The sequence below is a fragment of the Oxyura jamaicensis genome, chromosome 8 (genome assembly GCF_011077185.1).
Source record: "Oxyura jamaicensis isolate SHBP4307 breed ruddy duck chromosome 8, BPBGC_Ojam_1.0, whole genome shotgun sequence".
Classification (NCBI taxonomy): Eukaryota; Metazoa; Chordata; class Aves; order Anseriformes; family Anatidae; genus Oxyura; species Oxyura jamaicensis.
Genome location: NC_048900.1, coordinates 7,460,930 through 7,482,553, shown reverse-complemented (window position 1 = coordinate 7,482,553; position 21,624 = coordinate 7,460,930). Strand labels below are relative to the sequence as shown.

The 21,624-nt window shown below is 33.9% G+C and overlaps 1 long non-coding RNA gene across 2 annotated transcripts in view; it reads left to right on the top strand.

Moving 5' to 3' along the window:
* Window positions 1-21,624, top strand: part of LOC118170616 — a 233,999-nt gene that overhangs the window by 57,982 nt on the left and 154,393 nt on the right. For both annotated transcript variants that reach the window (XR_004752804.1, XR_004752803.1), the window contains exon 2: window positions 11,624-11,766. This is a non-coding gene — a long non-coding RNA (uncharacterized LOC118170616). The remainder of the gene's footprint in view (window positions 1-11,623; window positions 11,767-21,624) is intronic.

Sequence of the window (21,624 nt, the reverse complement as noted above, 5' to 3'; positions counted from 1 at the left end):
GGTGTCCAAAATAAACTATGCACAAGCCACAGGCTGAACTGGCTGAATTAAGAAGGGATTGTTGTGATGAACAGCATCCTCCCTTTCCCAGAGTTCAGGGAGATTGCAGCATGGTACAATGCACATTTTCCTCAAATGCACAGGTAATGAACCCTGCAGGAGAAAAAAAATGTAAGCAGATATTCAATGGTTAGTTCTGCCTCTAACAGAGTACCAATTTTGCAAATTGTATGGTATTTTTGTTCTCTGTGTTGCTATGTACTTGACATTGAAAGGAGATAAAACATAATTTACTTGTTGCCTGAGGCAAATTCAGCTAAGCTCTCTATCAAGTAAAAATTCAGTACAATATTGTCATTGTTGTTCATGTGTTTTAAATATGATGAAATATATTCAACCCTCAGAGTTTCTTTGTGGCAGAGAAAGTCACTTCAATATTTTATTTGAAATTGATAATGCACTGTAAATAGCCATTTTAATGGGTGTCAGAATTTTAACCTGAAACTATTTCCCATTTGGTTGAGGTTTTTTATTTTATATTTAACTGTATTCGGTATATGGATTTTCCTTCATTGCATTCAGGAAGGGAAAAATGTTTTCAAAGTAACTAATAGCTGCTTTTTTTTTTTTTTTTTTTTTTAATTGTCATCAAATTGTTACTTCACCTTGCAGTAGTGACAAGGGCAAATATCCCCAATAGATATTGGGAAGTAGGACTAGGAGAAAGGCAGAAATATGAAGAAAAATAGGAATAGTGATCAAAAAAGGTCTTCTGTCTATTCCAGTTTAAATCATAACTGAAAGAGCTAGATTCTAGGGAAAAATGAAAGATGTACAGAAAATATACTGCTACGGTTACTGTGTGTACCGAAAGAGGCTGCTATGAAATAGGGAGGCAGGTAAGCTGTACTTGTTGGTACGAAATAGACACTCTGTAGCACTAGAATTAGTGAAAAAGCTGGAATAACCATGAAATTTGGGGTACAGTGAAATTTAACAAACCGGTTTTATAATAAAGCTGACGAAGTATGACTGATGCCAATCGTTAGGGTAGGACATGTTTTCCTAGTAAAGAGGAATATGGATGAAATTTAAAGACTAATTTAAAATTTTCACTTCTGATGAAGTAAAGACCCAATAGCCAATTTCTTAGTATCTGTTGACAAAATGTGACAAGGCAGGTGAGGAGGTATAGTCACACTGAAGTTGGCTGTTCCTCATGTTCTTAACTGAAGGACACTCTGCTTACCCTTTGGGCCTCTACCACCTGGGATAATTCATTAATGTCATCAAATTATATAGCTTACTCTCTTCCTTTTTATGCCATAGCTGGTTTCAGACTAATCCAACAAAAGATTCATGAGAGGGTAGGTATTAAAATGCTTGTTAAAAGTGTCTAGTTTCAGCGAAGCAGTTCAAAAGCTGAGGCAGACTTAACAAAGATGCAGTTACCTAAAAGTGCTGCGCTTTACTCCTGACAAGGCTTGACAGCTGACTGCTGATTAAACGTTGCAGTCCTTACCCCAGGAAGCTCTGAGTCAGCCTAGAATTAAGAAAAATCTTCAAAGCAGTCAGAACTTCAGAACTGTGCTTTACAAATGAGACGCTGGATATGTAATTCAAAACAGAAAAGGAAAAGAATACATGACATATTTTCCAGATAAGCTTGAGTGCAGGAAGCTGACTTTGACAAAGTATGCTTTTCCTGACTGATGCTTCAGAGTAACAGTAGTTGCTGCAGTGCATCATAGGTAGTGACATTTCTCTACCGGGTGAGAAAGATCTTTTTAAGTGAATTTGTCTATTTTTGATATCTGCATGCAATCCTTTATGAAAGGCAACAACAGGAAATGAATAGTTTTAAATTTTGCCAATTCTTGTGGGATTCATACAAGTTTATTAGACCCATAATGCTGTACATTAAGTATGTGTAGCTTCAATTTAAAATACAAATAAAATCTAAAAGCAGGATATTCAGTAATTACTATACTCCCAAACTCCTGTAATTATGTGCCTACTGCTGTTTGGAGTCGAGGAGAGGTTCAGTGTCTTTATGAAACAGCAGAAGCTCCAAAATAGATTAGTGCTAAATCACACATCTTTTTAACACCATTCTGACATGTATTAGAACTAAAAGGTACGTAATTATTGGATTAGAAAATTAGGGGTAAATACTTTATTTGTCTCGCTGTTAGTCTTCTATGGGTATGAGTTTGACAGTGCTCTCTACCCAATAAAACCTTTTCTTGATGTTTTAGTTTTTGTTTGGATTAGCCATAACCCATGGCTAAATATACAGAAATTAGAAATCAGGAAACTTCTTGTGTTCTGTGCAGGTTTTTTTTTTTTTATTATTATTACTTCCCTAGGTAAAAATCTATCTGTACTGTTCCTAATGACCTCCTTTGGTTTTGATTTTTTTTTTCAGAAGAGCAAGGAACTGGAGACTCAGTGACTTTCTCTGTGAAGAATTTTCTTGTAATTTTACCTTAAGGAATTTATATGGTAAATGCTTAGCCTCCTGATATCCACTAAATGTTGGACTTGATGGGAGTCTTTGTCTCTCTTTGTTGGACAAGTCCCTTCCAGCCTGGATTACTGTACTTCATTTGTTTATAGGTTGAATTTAGTCTGAGGAATTCATTTCACATGAGACAAAATACACTGCCATTTTCTCTGTCACTGAAACTTCCATGAACTACACTCCAGTGGGTCAACATAGACCACTTGGTCAAGGGTAACTCTTGGTGAGCGGAATCTGGCTACTGAACAAATCTTCAGATTTCAGGAAAAGTCAGAAAACAGTTCTATGAAATACCGTAATATGTATGTGTGTGTGTGTGTATATATATATATTTTTGTTTTATGGCTTCAACAACAACCCTGATCTTTATTATTTCCTAACATGAGTGTTTCTTGGCAATTGACTCTCAAAAGTTAGAAAGCCTTGTGTTAAGGGGAAAAAAATAAAAATAAAAAATAAAAAATCCAGTTTATTTTCTTTTTACACTGAGCTTCTTCCAAGCTGTTTTTTCAAATAGTCTTTGGAAGTTAGTCAGTCATCTGTAATAAAAGCCACTGAAAGGGGAGATGTAATTCCCTTAAACTCTTTGAAAATGATAGGCCTAACTACCCAGTTTATGTACAACGTAAGACACTTGGGTGTTTTAAAACTCTATTTCCTTTCAAACCAGTAACATCACTTTCTGTAGCTTAGAGAGAGAGAGATGATTTTGAATGTCTCACAAAATTGCAGAAAAGGTGCTTCTACTACAGATTTTTTGAAGTATTGTGGCAACTCAGTACTTAAACACAATTTAAAAAGTACATTTTGTTTTATTTTATTTTACCAATATCAATCTGACAGCTACACTCAGTAAAAATTGTGTCTGTCTGTCTGCAAGAATTGCACGTCATTTCTTTGCAATTTTTTCATTTAGCCATAAGAACATTTGAGTTGCACCGACGACATCCGTGCAGTAAGTGAATATTGCTGACATTCACGGGGTATGAAAGTTGTCTTCAGGAAAATAACAGATGAGTTAAGGAAATGATCCAAGTCAGGTAAGTGTGTGATAATTTACTGAATTAGTCTAGAAAGGAAATTGTAACAAAAGCTTGTTGGCAGAGCCAGAGAAGCCCCTATTGCAATAAAATAGTAAATGGAGTCTGTTGAATAGTGTAATTAATAATTTAATCATGACTAGTGAAAGAATAAATTACCCTGTTATACAGTCAATTGTCTGAGCTACAAAAGTTTTGCTTATAGAATTTAGATACTTGACTTAAGGAAGAGAAAAAAAAAAGGCATGAAATACTGTGGATGCTTTAGGTATTACTTGCCTGTCTTTTTCACAACACTTTGTGTAAAAATATATAGGAAGTCATGATATAACATTGTGAGCTGATATAATATTGTGAGCTGATATAATATTGTGAGCTGATAACTAATGATGGATCAAATTATTGTTTATCAAATTTCTGAAAGTGTCAGAGAAAGTGGAATACCAGGGTGTTGTGGTAGGCAGCTCATCACCATAGTGTTCAGTCCAAGATACATCCCCAGTGGGGTAGGGGGGAGAATCAGGGAAAAAAGAAATATCAAAAGCTTGCGGGTTGAGATAAAGACAGTTTAATAGGACAGAAAAGAAAGAGAAATAATAATAGTAATGATAATAGTGATAATAATAATACATACAAGTCAAGTAATGCACAGTGCAGTTGCTCACCACCTGCTGACCGATTGACTGATCCAGCCCGGCCCTGAGCAGCGGTTGCTCCTCACTCCCACCAGCCATCCCATATAATTGTTCAGCATGACACCACGTCGTATGGGATGTCCCTTTGGCCAACTGGGATCAGCTGTCATGATTCTGTCCCCTCCCGGCTCTTCATGTCACCCAGCAGGCAGGCCCAAGATTTCATAAGTTGCACAGGGGCATATAACAGGCAGACATTCAAAAAAAGTAAATGAATGTCTTATTTAGGTTCTTAAGGGATGAAGGGATTTCATTTTTACTAGTTAAAAAAAAAAAAAAAAAAAAAAAAAAAAAAAAAAGAGAGAAAAGCATCTACTGTTACTTCTATCTGCTATTACCATTAACTAATAAAAAGAGGAAAAAATAAACGGTGTACTGATGACATAAAATTTTCAAATAACCCATAGCTTGGTTTGCATTATTGGTTTTGTGAAGATTATAGGTGATATTCAAGGAGAAAATATTAAATTTTTTCATTAGTTTTATGTCTCTGTTTCCAGGTTTAACTGAGTTAGGATGTTAGGATCTGATGACTGTAACAGAATTACTATCGACTGATTGTTGCTATTGGAACACAACCACGTTATACATCTAATTTTATAGATTTTTTTAGTTGACTTGGTATTATGTTGTGATAAAGGGTCCTTTCACATTCTTGTAAAGTAGTGAAATAACTCAACCAGTGAAGTAGTAAAAAAGAGAAGAGCCTTCAAGGTGAGACATGTTCTCCCTTACTTGCCTTTGGATCTTAGAGTACCAACTTATATATAAACAATATTTACTATATAAACATCTAAATAGAGTAACCATGTTCTTGCAGAAACCAAAGCAAATTCCAGTGTGGATTAATGACCTAGCAACTGTGACTTCAGCTAAACACAACTGTTCAATTCTGTTTTTAACACAGTTCTCATAGATTTTTCTATTTGCACGTGAAACCTTGAATTATACACCTTAGTGTTTTCTTTTTCCCTTTTACTAAAAAGTAGGTGAAAGGAAAATTAGGTTTGATTTATCTTGTGCTTACAGTTGAACAGAAATGGAAATTTCGGTTCACATCTAAAGGCCATTCAGGCTCACATCTGAAGGAAACAGCGTAGAACCTACATCTGTAATACAGCATAAAACTCAGTGTGGTTATACCTAAGTTTTTAAATTTTGTCGTAGGTGCAATTTGAATTTTGTGTGTGTAGGTGTGTAATAAAAATATCCTTAATAAAAATGAAGAGAAGAAAGTGACTTTCTTTCCTTGCATCTCATTTCTGTGAGCTAGTCCTTGGAATGCCTTTGTGATCTACAGCTTTTTCTGTCATTGGAGATATTTTACGTGAGTTTGAAAGACAAAAACACAATTATTTATGAAGCACTCTAAGTGCATTTTTAAAAGAAAAAACACGGATTCGTAAAGAGTTTATATGGAACAAGGTCACTACAGCTATGCTGTGTGGAGAGGGACTTTAGAAATAATCAGTTGACATAGGAAACCTTCAAAGGCTGAGGACCAATAAACAGAGGGAAATGAGAATGATGAAAAAATGGTTTAAAGTCTAAAAAGCAATATAAAAGATAATCTTGATATAAATCAAGAAGGGAGGAGTAAAGGATTAAATAGAAAATGAATAAACTACAGTTGAATGTAAAAGAAAAAATAGAGCTGGTATAAAAGAGGCATAGAACTTTAGGATGTGGTGAAAGTGAAGTATGAAATGATGAGAGAGAACCTATTTCAATACCCCCCCGGGGGGGGGGCGAGGCGGGGAACAGAAGTGTTGTAGGAGCCTAGTCAGGACAGAAGGAAAAGAATGGTTTGATTTTTTGGGGATAATCAGTAAGTGATGGAGAAGCAATATGTGATGGTGGTTTTAGTTGGTTGGCTTTGAAATTTAAAACTGGAAGAAACCTCCTGGATTGCTCAGTCTAATCTTTCTATTTTAAGCAATCACATCATGCTATTCCTTTTCTAACCTGTAGCTTGGAATCTTCCTCTTCCTAATGGGAAACTGCCTAGAATTTCATTGTTCTGATTGTTAAAAAAAAAATGTTGTAACATTCAGACTAAATGTATTCATGGCATAGATTTTGTAAGCAGCTCAGGGCTACATTAAGCTGTTGAAGTCAATTGATGCACCACAGGTGAAATAACTGAATGCCTAGTGAGGAAGTAAACAAGCCAAATAATAGGATATTATCTGTTGGTATGAAAAAAGAAGGAAAAAAATGGGAAATGTATGCTTGCTTTCAGTAGTTGAAAAGCAAGTATTGTAATTTATTGTTTTATTATTCTTGACATTCTTTTAACCTTATTTAGCATTATAGGGTTCATTAAAGGCTCCTTTTAGAGTATGAGTCTGAAAGAAGAAAATACTTTGGTTTTGGTTCTTAGGTCTCTAGTAGAAAGAAATGATTATTAGGAACAAAGAAATGAGTAGGAATTAGTTACTTTTTAAAAATTTTGAAAAGCATAATAAATAACGCTGGAAGGTACTAACTTCTTGACTAGATTTTGTGTAGCTATGATACTGTACTGGAAACATTATCGTCTACTTTTCTTATATTAAAAATTATGTACTTTGTGGATTTAAAAATTTTGGATATTCCTGAGAAACAAATGTAAACATCTTAATTATATGATTAATAAAGAGCACCTGTGAACTAGAAGCGAGATATAAAACAATACTTTAGATTTAAAATCATTTAACAAGATGCTTAGATGGCAAGCTTCTAGTAGGGATGACTCTGTCTTGCTGAAGCAACTTACAGCAAACTATATTTTCCAGACTTCATAATGGCAAATAGCGGTAGCATTTAGAGTGTTACAGTCCTGGAAGTAATAGAAGGGACATACTGTTCCCCAATAACTGTTGATTTTTGGAGAAAAAAATCTGCATGGGTGTAGAGAGTAGCATAGAGACAGAAACTGCCCTAGGCTAAACCCAATAAGTTGTCAGAAAGGTTTTGGAAAGAAGTAGAGAATGTCTGTAATAGCCGTCAGGACGGCACAACCACAGGGAAAGATGTGACTACAGAATTAATTGGATTACTCAGTTACATCCCAGTTGCTTTGGAAAATTATAGTAATACTTCCTGTGTCAACACAAAGGTGGAACAAAATAATCTGATAGGTTTTTTTTTTTTTTTTTTTAGATCATTCATTGTGTAATAAATATTTTACAAATCTTTGCTTACTTTGTGGGGTTTTCAGCACATTAGTCCCGATTTCTATAAATATGTTCATTAATTCATTAGGCTGTTTGGACAAATATTAGTGTTAAAATTCTCTTAAACTTTTCCTCGGTGGTCTGTGACCTATGATGCAAGAATGGGCAGCTGAATGAGGTGGTATTCTTACTGTAAGATAAATTAAAGGCTAGTAACATTTAAGGTGAAAAAATGGTCATTAATTTAATTTTGCATAGACTTCCAATAATATTACTCATTTCTATAACTGAAGACACTTAAAATAAAAAATTATTTTCAGATACTAAACACCAGGTAGCAGCATTCACAAGCATTAAGTTATAGATAGTGTATTGTTTATAATAAATGTCCTGACAGAAGAAATGTCCAGCTCCCACAGGGAGGTGTATTATATGAGTAGATCTACTGAACTTGTATTTAAAATTTTCTAATTCATTTTCACTTACAAAATCTGAGTTTTAAATTCAATTTAACAAACTTTTTAAAATATCCTCAGAACAATCTCTGTTAACAACTGAATAGGAATAGATAAAGGTTTTCACTCTTTTCTCTTGTCAGGATCTTTATATTATTTTTGAGTGCCATTTCATGTTCATTCAGATGTTAATTCCATTTACAGCAGATAATATTAGTCTATTTTTCTTTAAAATTTTCAAGACTGATGCACGAGGAATATAGAAAATGCAAAGAAAACAGTCTTGCTAATAGTAGGATATATTAGATTATTGAAAATAGTCTCAACAAAGCAAATTAGTAACTTACATGAAGCTAAGAACAGAAGAGAGTTTCCAGAAGGTTTCCTCTAAATAAAAAGGGAAACTTTTAGAGCTGAAGACTAATTTTGGATAAAGATTTAGATATTTGTGGTGAAAGTCAGTAGTATAATGGCTAACATCCAACAAAGAAACAATGGCAACTTGTTGTATAACCATCACATTGCAAGACTCTTTTTCATTCACATGCCTGTCTTCAGCACCATTCAATTGATTGCTACTTTATTTACAAAAAATAATAGTGTTTTATGATGAGTCCTTAAGTTTTTGCTAGCTGCAGTATCTATGTGTCAGCATAATCAGACAGAACAGTTATAGAATGTGCCTAAACAGATGGAACATTAAAATAAGTATAAGTTTTAGTTGTACATCATGCTAGAAAAGATGAATAAAATAGGCATAAAACCAGATGCAGCTGTTGAGGATTCTACGTGGGATTGAACTTCTTTCTTATGCTGTTATATCTGAAATCCTTTAGAGGATTGTGAGGGAGATTTGTATCCAGAATTTTACCAGCATAAAAGTAGGTGGTTTTTTTTTTGGTTGGTTGGTTGGTTTTTGTTTGGTTGGTTTTTGTTTTTTTTGGGGGGGGAGGTGTACAATATAGGACTGAACATTTACCTTCTGTAAATTCTCTTGATGAATTATTTGAAATAACTTAAAAGCTATTTAAACATTAAATTCTATTTTAAAAACATAAAATCTCATGACTTTGGCTAAGTGGTTTATACTGGTAATGGTATAAACTATAATGTAGGCTTTCCAATCACAGGTGTTTCATTTACATTCATCTGTCTTGCTCACTTGTAGTATTTGTGGCTATCAATCATGCTGCTTAAAAGCTGAAAAAATACATATTTTAAAGAGTTATATAGTGAAATTCAGGAGCTCTTCTTGTTGTTTTCATAAATGGCCACTAAATAGATTGTCATTTTTACAAGTAAGCCAAAGTGAAGTCAAATACTGAAGTCCAAGCCTGAAGAAGTAGTTTAACATAAGGAGGGGGAAAAAATGTAATCAAAGGAATACATCTTCATTCACTTTTTGTGGTTATCGGGATCAGCTGGAAACGACAAATTAGCCTTAAATATGCAGATCATCAAGATTTTATGATTTTAGTGCTTAATTCATGATCCAAAACTAAGCAACAGTAAATGCACCATCTGGATAGTTAATGATTATAATCTTTTTTTGAGTTCTGTTGCTATGCTTCCCAAAGTCTGTTTTTCTCATTTGTATCCCTTTGTCAGTCAGTGTTAAAGTTGACTGGTCATGTGGTTATTTAGAACTTCATTTTGGTGAGGAAAATTACAGATTATGTTAATTACTTCTAGAAAATTTGTAAGGCTGTCTCTTCTGTGCATTGTTAACATTTCAGCATGTGCCACCTAAGTTTTTTTCAAGATCTTTTAAAAACATTGCAGAGGATTAGGAAAAGAACTCAGATTTGTATAAGTCTCTTGCTGAAAGATCTGGAAACGAGCTGTGATTACTCTGATTTTGGTTCATGACCCATTATTCCCTTAGTTCGAGCACAGTAACTTCTAGAATTTTGCAGGAGGAAATAATAGTTTATAGGTATCACTGACAGCACACTATGCAAAGCATGATGATGAGTTTTGATATATTTTCCTTGGTCATAGGCAGGCTAAAATTGTTCTCAAATAGCAGTTGGAATGTGTAAGCAAGGTAAACTACAAATTGAACAAATAAGAAATATGTAAAGTATAGGTGTATGATAAAAAAGTCACACCTTTACCAGTAGAAGTGTCTTTTCTCACTTGTTATAAATAGCAAAATAGATGTGGAAGAAAAGGTCCGTGACATTTGGATGCTGTATCCAAGTTTGTGTGATCCACATTTAAAACTTCTTTAGAAACTTATAATATTCAGAGGAATGAGATTGGTTGAAAGCACAGCTAGAAGATAGCTTGAAGAGTTAGACAAGTTCATCGTAGAGTCAATTCACACTTAAAACTTTCCAAAAAAATAATTTCTGAAAGCATGCCTTTTACTTTATTTTGCATGGAGAATGATATTCTGAATTGAGCTGTGTAAACCACTAAAACTGTAAGAATTATTGCTGGAGTCTATCTCATCTAACATTCCTGTCTAGCTGTCTGTAACTGTGTTAGTTACACTTTCCTGTGTAACTATTACTCATATATAGACTATGTATTGTACATTACCTGTGCATTTGGAATTCTGTTGATGTTTGCTGGCTACCTGTTTCTCTCTTTTGCAAATGAAAATTTATTCAATTCTCTCTACACACAGTTGTCAATGCTTTTTGGCTTGTGTATCAGTCTGCTAATTCAGGGAGCTATGTGCCTGCGAATTAAATAAAAATGAATGGAGAGAAAGATCTGACAAATTTTGTGTAATTTTAGTTGTTGGGAAAAAGCTTTTGTTACTTTAGAACCATTAATTACTTTGGATTCTAGCTCCTAGGCACTTAGATAGTTGCTTGGCTCTGAAAGATTATGAGAAGAAGAAAATAAAGGCTTACTGACTGTCATTTTCTTAGTTTCAGCTGCAAGCAAACTTTGTGAAATGTTTGAGCTAACTTTTTATAATGCAAAACAATCACATGGCTAATGATGGAATGACAAGACTGATTGTATCGCAAACTAAAAATGTAATGAAAGTGGGGAATTTTTCAAGCCTGCTGGCATTTTACTGCTATGTACAGAAGCACAAAAAGCATATTTGCCACTAACATATAATTTTTATATAAGAGATTAAACCTGTATGTTCATGGCCCATAATTGCTAATAATTTTTTAAGCTAAAGGGAGGAAAAAATGATTATTTCTCTTTAAGACACATTTTGACCAAAACTTATGCAGGGTGTTGTTTTTTGTTTTTGTTTGTTTTGTTTTGTTTTTCTTTTTTAAGGTATTTAACATTTCCTGCATTAGTAAATGTTCAATCCCTCAGCCAATGATCCTGAATTTTAATAAGTGGATATCTTGAATTTGAAACACGAGTGTATGTGTCATACTTTTACCTACTGTTACTATCTGTAAGACAGTAGCTTTCAGGAAGAATCTTAAATTTTCAGCAGTAGCTATTGTCTGAATCCGGTAAACATTTATTTATTCTCCTGCAGCTATGAACTTCAAAAAGAAAGAATGTGAAAAGAAAGTATTAGATACTCTTCAAATCACCGATATAGATTTCCTTTCACATATACAGACTTGAGCTTAAATGAGGAAATTGTAAGTTATCATATATTACTGAAACCAAAAGTCAGAAGCAGGAATGGAGGCTTAAATGGCAGTAGTTTGATAATATGACAGACAATCAGGGATATGCTTTGCTATACATGTGAATAACTCCGATATTCCTATCTTTGGGTTACACATTCTTGTGTTTGTTGTTTCCTTTTTAGGAACCTGTTTCCAGCTTCATGGCATTACGTACATTCAAGGAATCAAAACTATTCCAATCAGTTCCTCCCGAGCAGCTACAGTAGAGCTGAAGGGAAGAGTGCATGCTTCATGTGAATGAAGAACATTGCTGATCCACAGCTAGGTAAGAGGAAAGGAAACTTTCTATGATATATGCTTCTCAGCCACAACTCAATGCAGTCAGTATCAACCCAGGGACAGCTCCACCCACTTAATCACTTTTATAATTTATATACACTGTTGCAGTTGCATATATTTTTTCCTTTGACCAATCTATACTTACCTATTAAAGTCTATAATTCTCAAGTCTAGGTTGATTAAAAAATCAAATTTCTGTCAGTGATCTTCTGATTCTCATCATGTCTATTCACCCTTGCACTTAACTATGATCAACAGTCCTATTAATGGAAGTATTGTCTTTGATTTTGTTCTCTTTTCTGGTATGCAGCTTTCCTGTGAAGCAGATCATTCTTATCTGTTATCACACCTACAAATTTCTTTATCTGAAACTTGCAAGCTTAAATTTTCTGTGCTCTCATTTCTGCAGAAATAGAAAGCCAAATAGGGGAAAATGAAAGCAAGTGGCTTTGAGAGTACAGATATGCTAGACTTGGAAAGTATTCCTAGCAGGAATGCAACTTCTGTAGTCAAAACTGTCCTATTACTAATTAGCATATTCTGAATCCCTCATTGGTATATATTGTGTCAGCAAAATGAGTTTTCTTGAAACAACTGTAGTGACTTAATTGTTCTTGTATCCATATTAGAGACTGCCAACTCTTCATGTCACTGTTGATCTACATATGCAAATAAAAGCTTGTAAAGTAAACATGGCTGGAGGCCAAGAATATAGAGAAGTAGGTTGCAAAAATATTAGTACTGTGTTCATGGGATAAATATGTTAACCTAAAATCTGTGTTGGCTTTTCATTTGAAAAGCTGTGACACCGGTTGTTTGGGGCAAAAGAAATTTGCCTGGGAACCAGGTATAAAATGAAGTCATGTGAACTGGTAGACAGTGTTTTTCCAGTGAAGAAAACCAAAACAGCTGAAGACATTCTGACATCTGCTTTCTCAAAATTTTTCCCTCAGTTCTTTCCTATAGCATCCAAGACATGGCACCCCATGGGCACACTTTTCCTGATTACATAGGATAACATAGCATAGACTGCTGTGAAGAGTGTTCTTCTCAGCAAGTTCTCTAATACGTTAAGTAACTGTACCTTTAATAATGTGATGATCAAAAATCATGACTAATTGAAGCAATTTGCCATACTGAAAACTTCGGATAATCCTGGGATGCCAAAACAGGTAGAACAAAGTTCTTCATATGGCATTTTTCAGTTTGTGTGCAGACCACCAGAACATTTTACCAGTGATTTCTTAGAATGACTTTCTCATTTTTGGTGTTCTCTTGATTCCTGAGAAATATGGTACTGTATTTTGGAGTAAAGAGGTTGTGAAGAATCCAAAACTGTGTTGATGCAGGATGACATGAGGCAGGAGCTACTAGACTTTAGCCTGCTGAACAAATATTAGTGAAATTTCTCAGCAGACCTTTATAAAAATAATCTTAGTAGCCTGGTTTAGATGAAATGCCAACAGTTTGAAATGCCTTTGCAAAGGAAATAACAGATTGAGTTGATTACAGACTTAGGGTGAATAATTGAACAAGTTTGATATGCTATTCCCTACTAGATATCTTGGGGGAAAAACAAACTGTAACACTGAAGGTAGTCTAGAGCATGTACTAGATTAATGAAATACGCAAAATTTAATAAATGGAAAAGTTCTTCTGCTATTAGATAGACCTGACAGTTATTGGAATCACATAGTAAAGCTGTTCAGTTGGAAAAAATCATAAATAACCTACTGTTGCCTCTAGCATTTGTTGCATTGTGTTGAAATGGCTCCTCAGAAAATTATAAAATATACTAATGCATAGAAATGACCACACAAAGGAACTATTTTTCTTGGCATGCTGTTTATAGCCTGAGGGAAAAATAATAATAATAATAATAGTAATGAGTTTGCTGAGCTAAGTGTCATCTATATTTTAAGTATTGCTGTTCCTGTAATTTTTTTTTTCCATTTGCCATGTTCCTTTGTTACTTAGGAGAAACTAGAAATGAATACTAATTAGTCACAATGAATATTTGATGTATACTACTCTTTTCTTTTTAAGCCAGCTTCATGTTTTTCTTCCAGATGTGATACTTTCTCACAATGGCTTATATTGTTCATTATGACTAAATGAATAAGTATTTTTTGACAGTACCTTCCCTAAAAACAGGCTCATACATACTATCATCATGAGCTTCATAAACCTTCTTCCTTTTATTATATTTTTTCCCCTAAAGTGTACTTGAATGATCTGAAAAGAAAATAATAATAGAATGAACAATCTGGAACAACTTATAAGTAGTGACAAGTGAAAGGCAACACACTTGGATAGGAGTAATCACCTTTCACAGATATTGGGTGGTGAATTAAAACCGAAGCAGTTTTTTGGCATTATTTTTAGCTCTGTGGCTTTTCTTTTGATTGATAGAGTTGTAATTAAAATTTTGGGAAGTAATAAGAAGGAGAATAACAATTTTTACTAATAGTGTGCTAGTTAAATTTTGTGCTTATGCTACCATTATAGAATCTTTTTGTTTGTTTTTAGTTTTATTCAGAATTGAAAATTTTGTAAATTGAAACTGTAAGTCTGTCTAGCAGGATTGCATATTATTTTTTCACTAAAACAATAACAATCATCAGAACTTGAGTATGCACTTAGTGACCTCACTGCATCACTATTTTAAAAGATGTTTACTATTTTGTGAAATAATGTTCTGCTTAGAAAATTGAACTTATAGAATTATCTGTTTTTATTCTCATAAACAAGTGGACGTTTGTACACATTGACTGCTGTAGGAGATGTGTAGTATGATGGAGTGGGAAAAAAAGCTGCTGTGTATAAAAGCTGCCAGGTATACTGAAATGCAAAAACGGACTGTTGGTCTTCTTGATCTCTTTAGTCTTAACGTTATTAGCGAAGTGGAAGAAAGTTGGCACAAGTTGGAAATAGCCTAAAAATAGGTCTCATCTTTGGGTCTTTCATTTCTGGTAGTTCTGAGCAAGAGTTCATTACACCGCTTTTCTTGCTTTGATTTGTGATTTGTACTTAAAGCAAGGTCAGGATCCTTACCTTGTATTCTGGTGGCTTCACTCAGTGACTTCTTGGGGAATAAAAGTGTAAAAGGTAATGAACGAGGATAGCTCCACTTTAAATGGAGGATGATCAATGCATATTCCCATTCCAGTGTACAGAACTGTGAACCACAAGGAAAGAAGAATTCATTGTCCAAGAACCTCTCTTCACATTTGCCATTGCAGGCTTACTTATCTACTTAAAATTTAAAATTGAATGTATGATATCTTTAAAACTCAATAATTCTGAATGACCTCTGCTCACCCAGGAGGCAAGCTTTCTCCAAATGGATTGATAGGTGGTGAGTTTTAGCTGTGACTTATTTTTATTTTGTACTGTATGTTTACTCTGAGGTTAGTAATAACTTAGGTTGAATTATGTGTAGGTGCTCAAGGTGAGTGAGTGTTTTTTACAGTAAAAACATTAATAGCAGAAATCTCTGAGGGAGCTAGTTATATGAGGTCAATAAATTATTGACCTTGTCAAGCTTGGCTTGGTATAGCTATTGTTGAATTGAAATAGCTTTTCAAATAAACAGAAGTTGTCATAGTTTTCTTCCATTTTTCTGTTTTTAATATGAAGCAATACTAAATGACCAATATTTTTGATTCATGATAAAAAATGGTATTTGAAATCAAGAATTGAACTGAGAACTATTACCTGAAGCAGTAGATTTTGTGTAGTTTCTTCTTAGACTGTGAGGCTGGAAAGTTTTTATGTTTTTCTTAAAAAAAATAAAAGGGGGGAGGGGGGAGGAATAGTGTTGCTAATTTAGAAAAAAATATTGTAAAAATTTTACCTGAAGTTTCTCAATCAACTCCTAATTTCTTAATCATCTAAAAAGCATTAGAAATCTTTAATGTTAACTCAGTTTTTTCAACTAATTTCTTGAGATATATTTCCATTAAGCATTGAAATCAGTTTTACAGGCTGAAATCCCATGATATATTTACATTTTTTTATGTTTTGCAGTTCATGGTGTAATATTCAGAGAGAATCTCATACTGAATTTAGTTATATAAGCCTTCCAAACCCATTGCATTAAAACCTGAGGGTACCCTTTTGTTTGTATAATGATTCTTCTATTTAAAAGGGAGGTTTTGTTTAAGCACAATAAAACTGTCTACCTAGGGTCAGTTACCTTTTTTAACCTCAAAGTGGAACTTTAAGACGAACCTGAGGTACTTGTCAGAAGAAACAAATAGTCTGAGATGGTAGTTGTAATTGCACCTTGCACAGTGAACATTCGCAGTTCCTGGCACATGCTCTGTACAGGAAAATTCAGTTGATTGGTAGAGTTTGCAAGACAAGTTCTCAGAATTTCATTTGCCTGTGAAACTACTTGAATTTGCTGCATCTGTCACAACAACGCAATTTGAATAGCGCACAGAAATATTCATTTGTATATTTAAATTTAGTCTTCTATATATTTTTTTAAATTAGAGTCTACATCTATTACTTTTTTTTCACAGCAGACCATAGAGAGTGTTTCTCACAGCAACTAGAATGTGCCTCAAGCTGTTATGTGCAGTTTACAAGCTATTATTATGACATGAATAACAAAGTTCTATTTTTGGAAGTGTACAGGAAAGGTAAATGAATGGTTCCACTGATAAGATAGACAAATAAAGTAAGAAATTTTATAATTAAAGTTGGTAGTTTCAGGATTAGTCAGAAGCTCATAATATAGTATTATCTTCTTATGTGCACAGTGTATGCTACAAAAAACGAAGAGTACTCTCAGGAAGAAAGTGATAATCTTGACTGAAAATCCAGCAAAGCTTTTAACAGCTGGCATGTTTTGGATTGAAGCTTTAAAATTTCCAAGTTACAGATACTTTATGATGAAATATTAAGTATTTCCTTTTCTTAGACAGAAAATTAGATCTAAGTAAGATCAGTGGACTACCATTTGAAAATATCATTAAGCAGCATTTAACATCAACATGAAGACCTAAAAGATTGTAGCCTTATTTTCTGCTACTGATGTGTATAGTAGTCTTGGTTTCGGCATCATATCTGAAAAGTCTATTAAGTGTCGGTAGATGCATGTCGTTTCCGATGTTGTTCTCAAGGTGTTTTTTTAGTAGAAGTAATAGATGCTGTAGGGAAGTCTGAGCACAGAGCAACCTTGCATTGTCTGTTGTGGACCACTGTTTTATTACAGTGCCTGACAATGAAGCCAGTCTCTTTGGTAGGATCTGATAGTGTCTTTTTTCTTTGTTAATACACACAGGATTACTGTCACTCTCCTCAGTGAGACTGAGGGCTTGTGTTACACTGCTGCATTTTGAAAGGTCTAATCCACAAATTGTCCATCCTTGCAGGACAACAGCACTGAGTGAAAGAGAAATATTCTAAAGCTTGACTTAAAAAAAAACAAACAAACAAACAAACAAAAAAAACCAGTTGTTCATGTTCTAAACCGGTTCTACTGAGCATGAAGAATTGAGAGAGTTGAATCCTCTCCTCTTCAGGACAGACTTGCAAGCCTTTTATTTCATTGGTCAGTTTATTGTGATAGCTGTTGCTAGTGCTCTGCAGTGCTGAAACAAACCTGTCTCCTAAACACATGTTCCTTGGTCATTTGTCAGCTCTGCCACTACTAATTCTGCCACGATGCCATGATTTGTTGGCATGTGCATATTTGAAGGAACTGTCGATACACTGGGCACATCTGTTTACAATCCTATGTATCTTCAGATCACTGTCCTGTAATTTAAATGTTATCTTGTCCTTGTAAAATGAAGGTATGAATATAAGGTATATTAATACTACTTTTCTAAATTGCTGATAAACGTCCCATGCATTTTCTGGATCTATCAGTCATGCACTTCATTGTATTATTAAAACATTGATGGAAGATAGTTCTGCTAACTACAGAACATTCAAAATAACCTTTATTTCTGCCTAAAAGTAGGTCTACATTACCAATAATTTATGAAGGGCAAACTTTGGTCACTTCTCTATTTAGCTCCACCAAAGGAGAATGAACCTTAGGGAATTTGTGAGAATTTACAGAAAAAACATTCACAGAAGACGACTGTAGGAAAAACATTTCCATAGCTCCAAATGAAACTAAGCAAATGCATGGTTTTACACCGTGTCACTTTGCTCTCAAAATCACAAGTATGAACAGCACTTAAAGTATATAGGAATGTACATGAGAAAATCACATTAGAAGTGGGATTGTTAGAAGAAAGGCAATACAGAACCTGAGGATAAAGGGGAAAATTCTTCAGTAATGGTAAATCCTACACCATTTGTCTCTTCTGTCTCTGAACAGCAAAAGCTGTCTCTTACTTGTCATCACTAGTGATGCCCAGGTAGTCAGAAATTAAACACTTCACTAACTGTCATCGTGACAACAAATCATTTTAAAATTGATAAATCTTACATTTATCTACCAGCATAACATTCACACACACATATATATATATATATATAGATATATGGATATGAAAAGATTTAGATGTATGGATGTACTGTGTTGGTATATCTTTTTACTTTAGGCCAAGGGGTATAAAAAATTATTAGGTAACTATTAGAAAACTATTCATTTGAATTTTTCATAGTATGACCTAAGACTGAGTGAAATATCTGGGGGAAATAAATTCAACTGAACACAGAAAACCTGACGACCATGTCAGCTCCAAGCTGTCATCAGTGTGCTTGCCTTCCTACCTGCCTTCCTGCTAGCTCTTGAGATTTGCTGTAAGCCCAAAACAAGCACTGTGTAGGTGTTAATTAATGTAAAAACATCACAAACAGACAGTCAAAGTCTAATGAAATGCAGCTTAGCCCTGTGCTTGCAATGCAGTATTCATTCCTAAAATTAGCCCCTACTGCCAGAGTAAGTCTAAAAGTCCATTCTCTTAGCTTGATCTATTTGCTTTTTTGTCTCTTCAATTTTTAACTGATAAGTTCATAGAAACATCAATAGATTTGTTTTGAAGTAGTGTCCTGAAAAACATGTCTCTTGTTAGAGCTTCTTGGGTGATTAATGTTAAATACTAGCAAGGGAAATTCATTGTTCTAAAAAGTTTATAATCTAGATAAGGATAACACTTAATAGCAATTGTAAAACCTGTAGCCCACAGACCAGCTCTAGCCGTTGTTTCAGATACTTATATTTGCCATAGGGGTTGACAACAATGGTGGTTACCTTATATAATTAATAGGGAGAATGTTCTTAAGTATTTTGCTTAATTGGTGCTAGAGGAGTCTTCTTAGAATAGATGGAATGAGATAGGAAGAAAAGGTTGTTTTTAAGCAACTTTATCATTTGCTAATCTATGAGGTATTCCCTTTTGAGTCTTAATAGTGGTCTCTTAAAGTAGGGGGGTTGAACATAAAGCGTATATTGGGGTATTTTTAATGAAATGAAAATTAATATGTAGTTTCCTTATTTGGGAAACTGAAAATTTAATTTTTCTTCAGATTGAAAATAGCCTTGGAATTAGCCAGTGTATCTTATTAATGTTTTCCTTTCTTCATTTTTTTAGATTTATCTCTTATTTTCTTTGTATTGTTGCTCTGCTTATTGAGAGCTTTATAATTTTTTTCATTTAACTTCTAAAGCTGTTACATCTCATCCTCATTTAGTGACTATCTTGTTTTTTCTTGGACATCACGTCCTAGTTTCTCATTTAAATAGCTTCTCTTCTTTCTAACCAACTTCAACGTTATCTGTCACTTTTTTTGATAACACTGGTTTACTATTTATTTCTATTCATTTTCTCCCCTTTTTGTTTTTCTGCTGACTTTAATGGTTCTTTTCTACTCAATTGCTTTGATTGCTTTATTTTTATTATTTCACATCCTCCTGCATAAGCATATTTCTCCTCCTAGTTTTGAAGTCAATGGCTATTCACAACATTAAATAACAAATGTCTGCTGTTGTATTTTCCTCTGAGGTGTTATCTCCTCTTCAAGACTCGGGTGTTTTCCCAGAACATATTTTCTATATTTATTAAAGACGATGGTTTGGAATTTGTGAAGGACAGATAATTTATTTATTTATTTATTTATTGCCCAGTATTGCTGAATTGAGAATTGAATGGAAAAGTTCTCTTTTGCAATTGTCTTGCTTTCGTCAATATTACGCTTTGCTCTTCAAATGCAGCCGAAATCTTCAAGGTGATAAAAATGAATACAACAGAGTGGGTCCGTTGTGACTCACAGGAATGTTAGCATTACAGGCCTTTAGAGGAAGGTTTGCTTGCTTGTTTGTATGTTTTCAATTACAGAATGGTGGGAAAAATAACCCTTCTTTTGTGTGTGTGTTAATGTTATGCGCATACCGTCTTTGTTAAAAAAAAAAATGAGCATATTTTTTTCCAACTGAAAGTATCTGGAGTTAATTGTTAATTGTCAATTATTACAGAGTGGTCTTTCCTATGACTGATTCCAGAATCTTGGATTTTATATGCAGTATCTATTACTTTGAGCATAGAAATCTGTCTTGGTACGTTAGATTTCATGTTATTTATTTTTAAGAGGTAGTGTGTAATATATTCACCAAGATGCAATCCTCTGTAGTGAATTTCTGTAAAATCACAGCTTCACAAATAGCAATGCTATTTGTCTGTTTGCTCATGCCAATAAACATAACTATATGTTTTTCGTAGAGGGCAAAAGTCAATATGAATTTTCCAAGTCTTTTCTCCCCAGAAACTCTCTTCATGCTTCTGTAAGTCCTGGAGATTTTAAAATGTGATGTATTTATGTGTAATAACCAGGTGTATATTCTATGTTGTTCCTTATCAGTATCTGTGGATTTTTCCCATGAGGCAGGAAGGATTTAAGCTGATTAAAACATCTGATAGTATAATACTTGCTTAGCACTTATAAAGGAATAAACAAACAAAAAAATTAATCACTTACTGTTGAGTACATTCTATACTTATCTCTAATATATTTGAAAATAGAAGAAGGTAGAGCTACAAGCATTTATTTTTATGAGAGAATAAAAACTACTTTAAACTTTAGCATCTATATAAATCAGAAAGTTTCTTTTGAATAGTGAAATGACGTTAATTTTCAGAAATCACAATAAATGCTGTGGAGATGGGTAACAGATTTTTTTTTTTTTCATTTATTTATTTGTTTATTGACTGACCAGAACTGTTTGTTGGCCAACAGGCTTCAAATGAACAGTTGCAAGATTATCTGTTCCTTATCTCTGCTGCTATTTTTTCCCACTATGGGGTGTGTCTTCATGTCTCTCTCCCATCCCTTTGCTCTAGTGGCCCCCACATTGATGATTTGAACTGAAGATGATTCTGTGAGGAATTATTTGCCAGAGTTTGTTTATGTAGCCCTTTGAACATATGGAGTTTTATTTGCATGAGGATAACTCTTCCAGCTGGTCTCAGTCCAGCTCTTAGTGGGCAGGTGTCTACAGTCCATAAATAGCAATGATGGTGCTTAATAAACCATAACAAGAGTCTCAGCAAGAAAAATATATTTAATAAAGACAGTGGATCTATTGATCAGGTCATGGAAACTCAGATGCATAAGATTGTTCTTGGTTTATGGTTGAATTGGATTTTTTTATATATATTCCCTGTAATTTTTTCCCATGCCACTGCAAGAATTGTTAATTTAATCTTATAAATTGTTGCTGCTTTTCATTTTCAGAACTTGACCATATGAATGATAATTTTCATACTGTACAGAACTTTTGGATTTGTCTTTCACATATGCTGTGAAAATGTTTTTAACTCTCTCTTCTTGAAATAAGATGGATTATAAATGCACTCCTCCATGCAGCAATATTCAAATG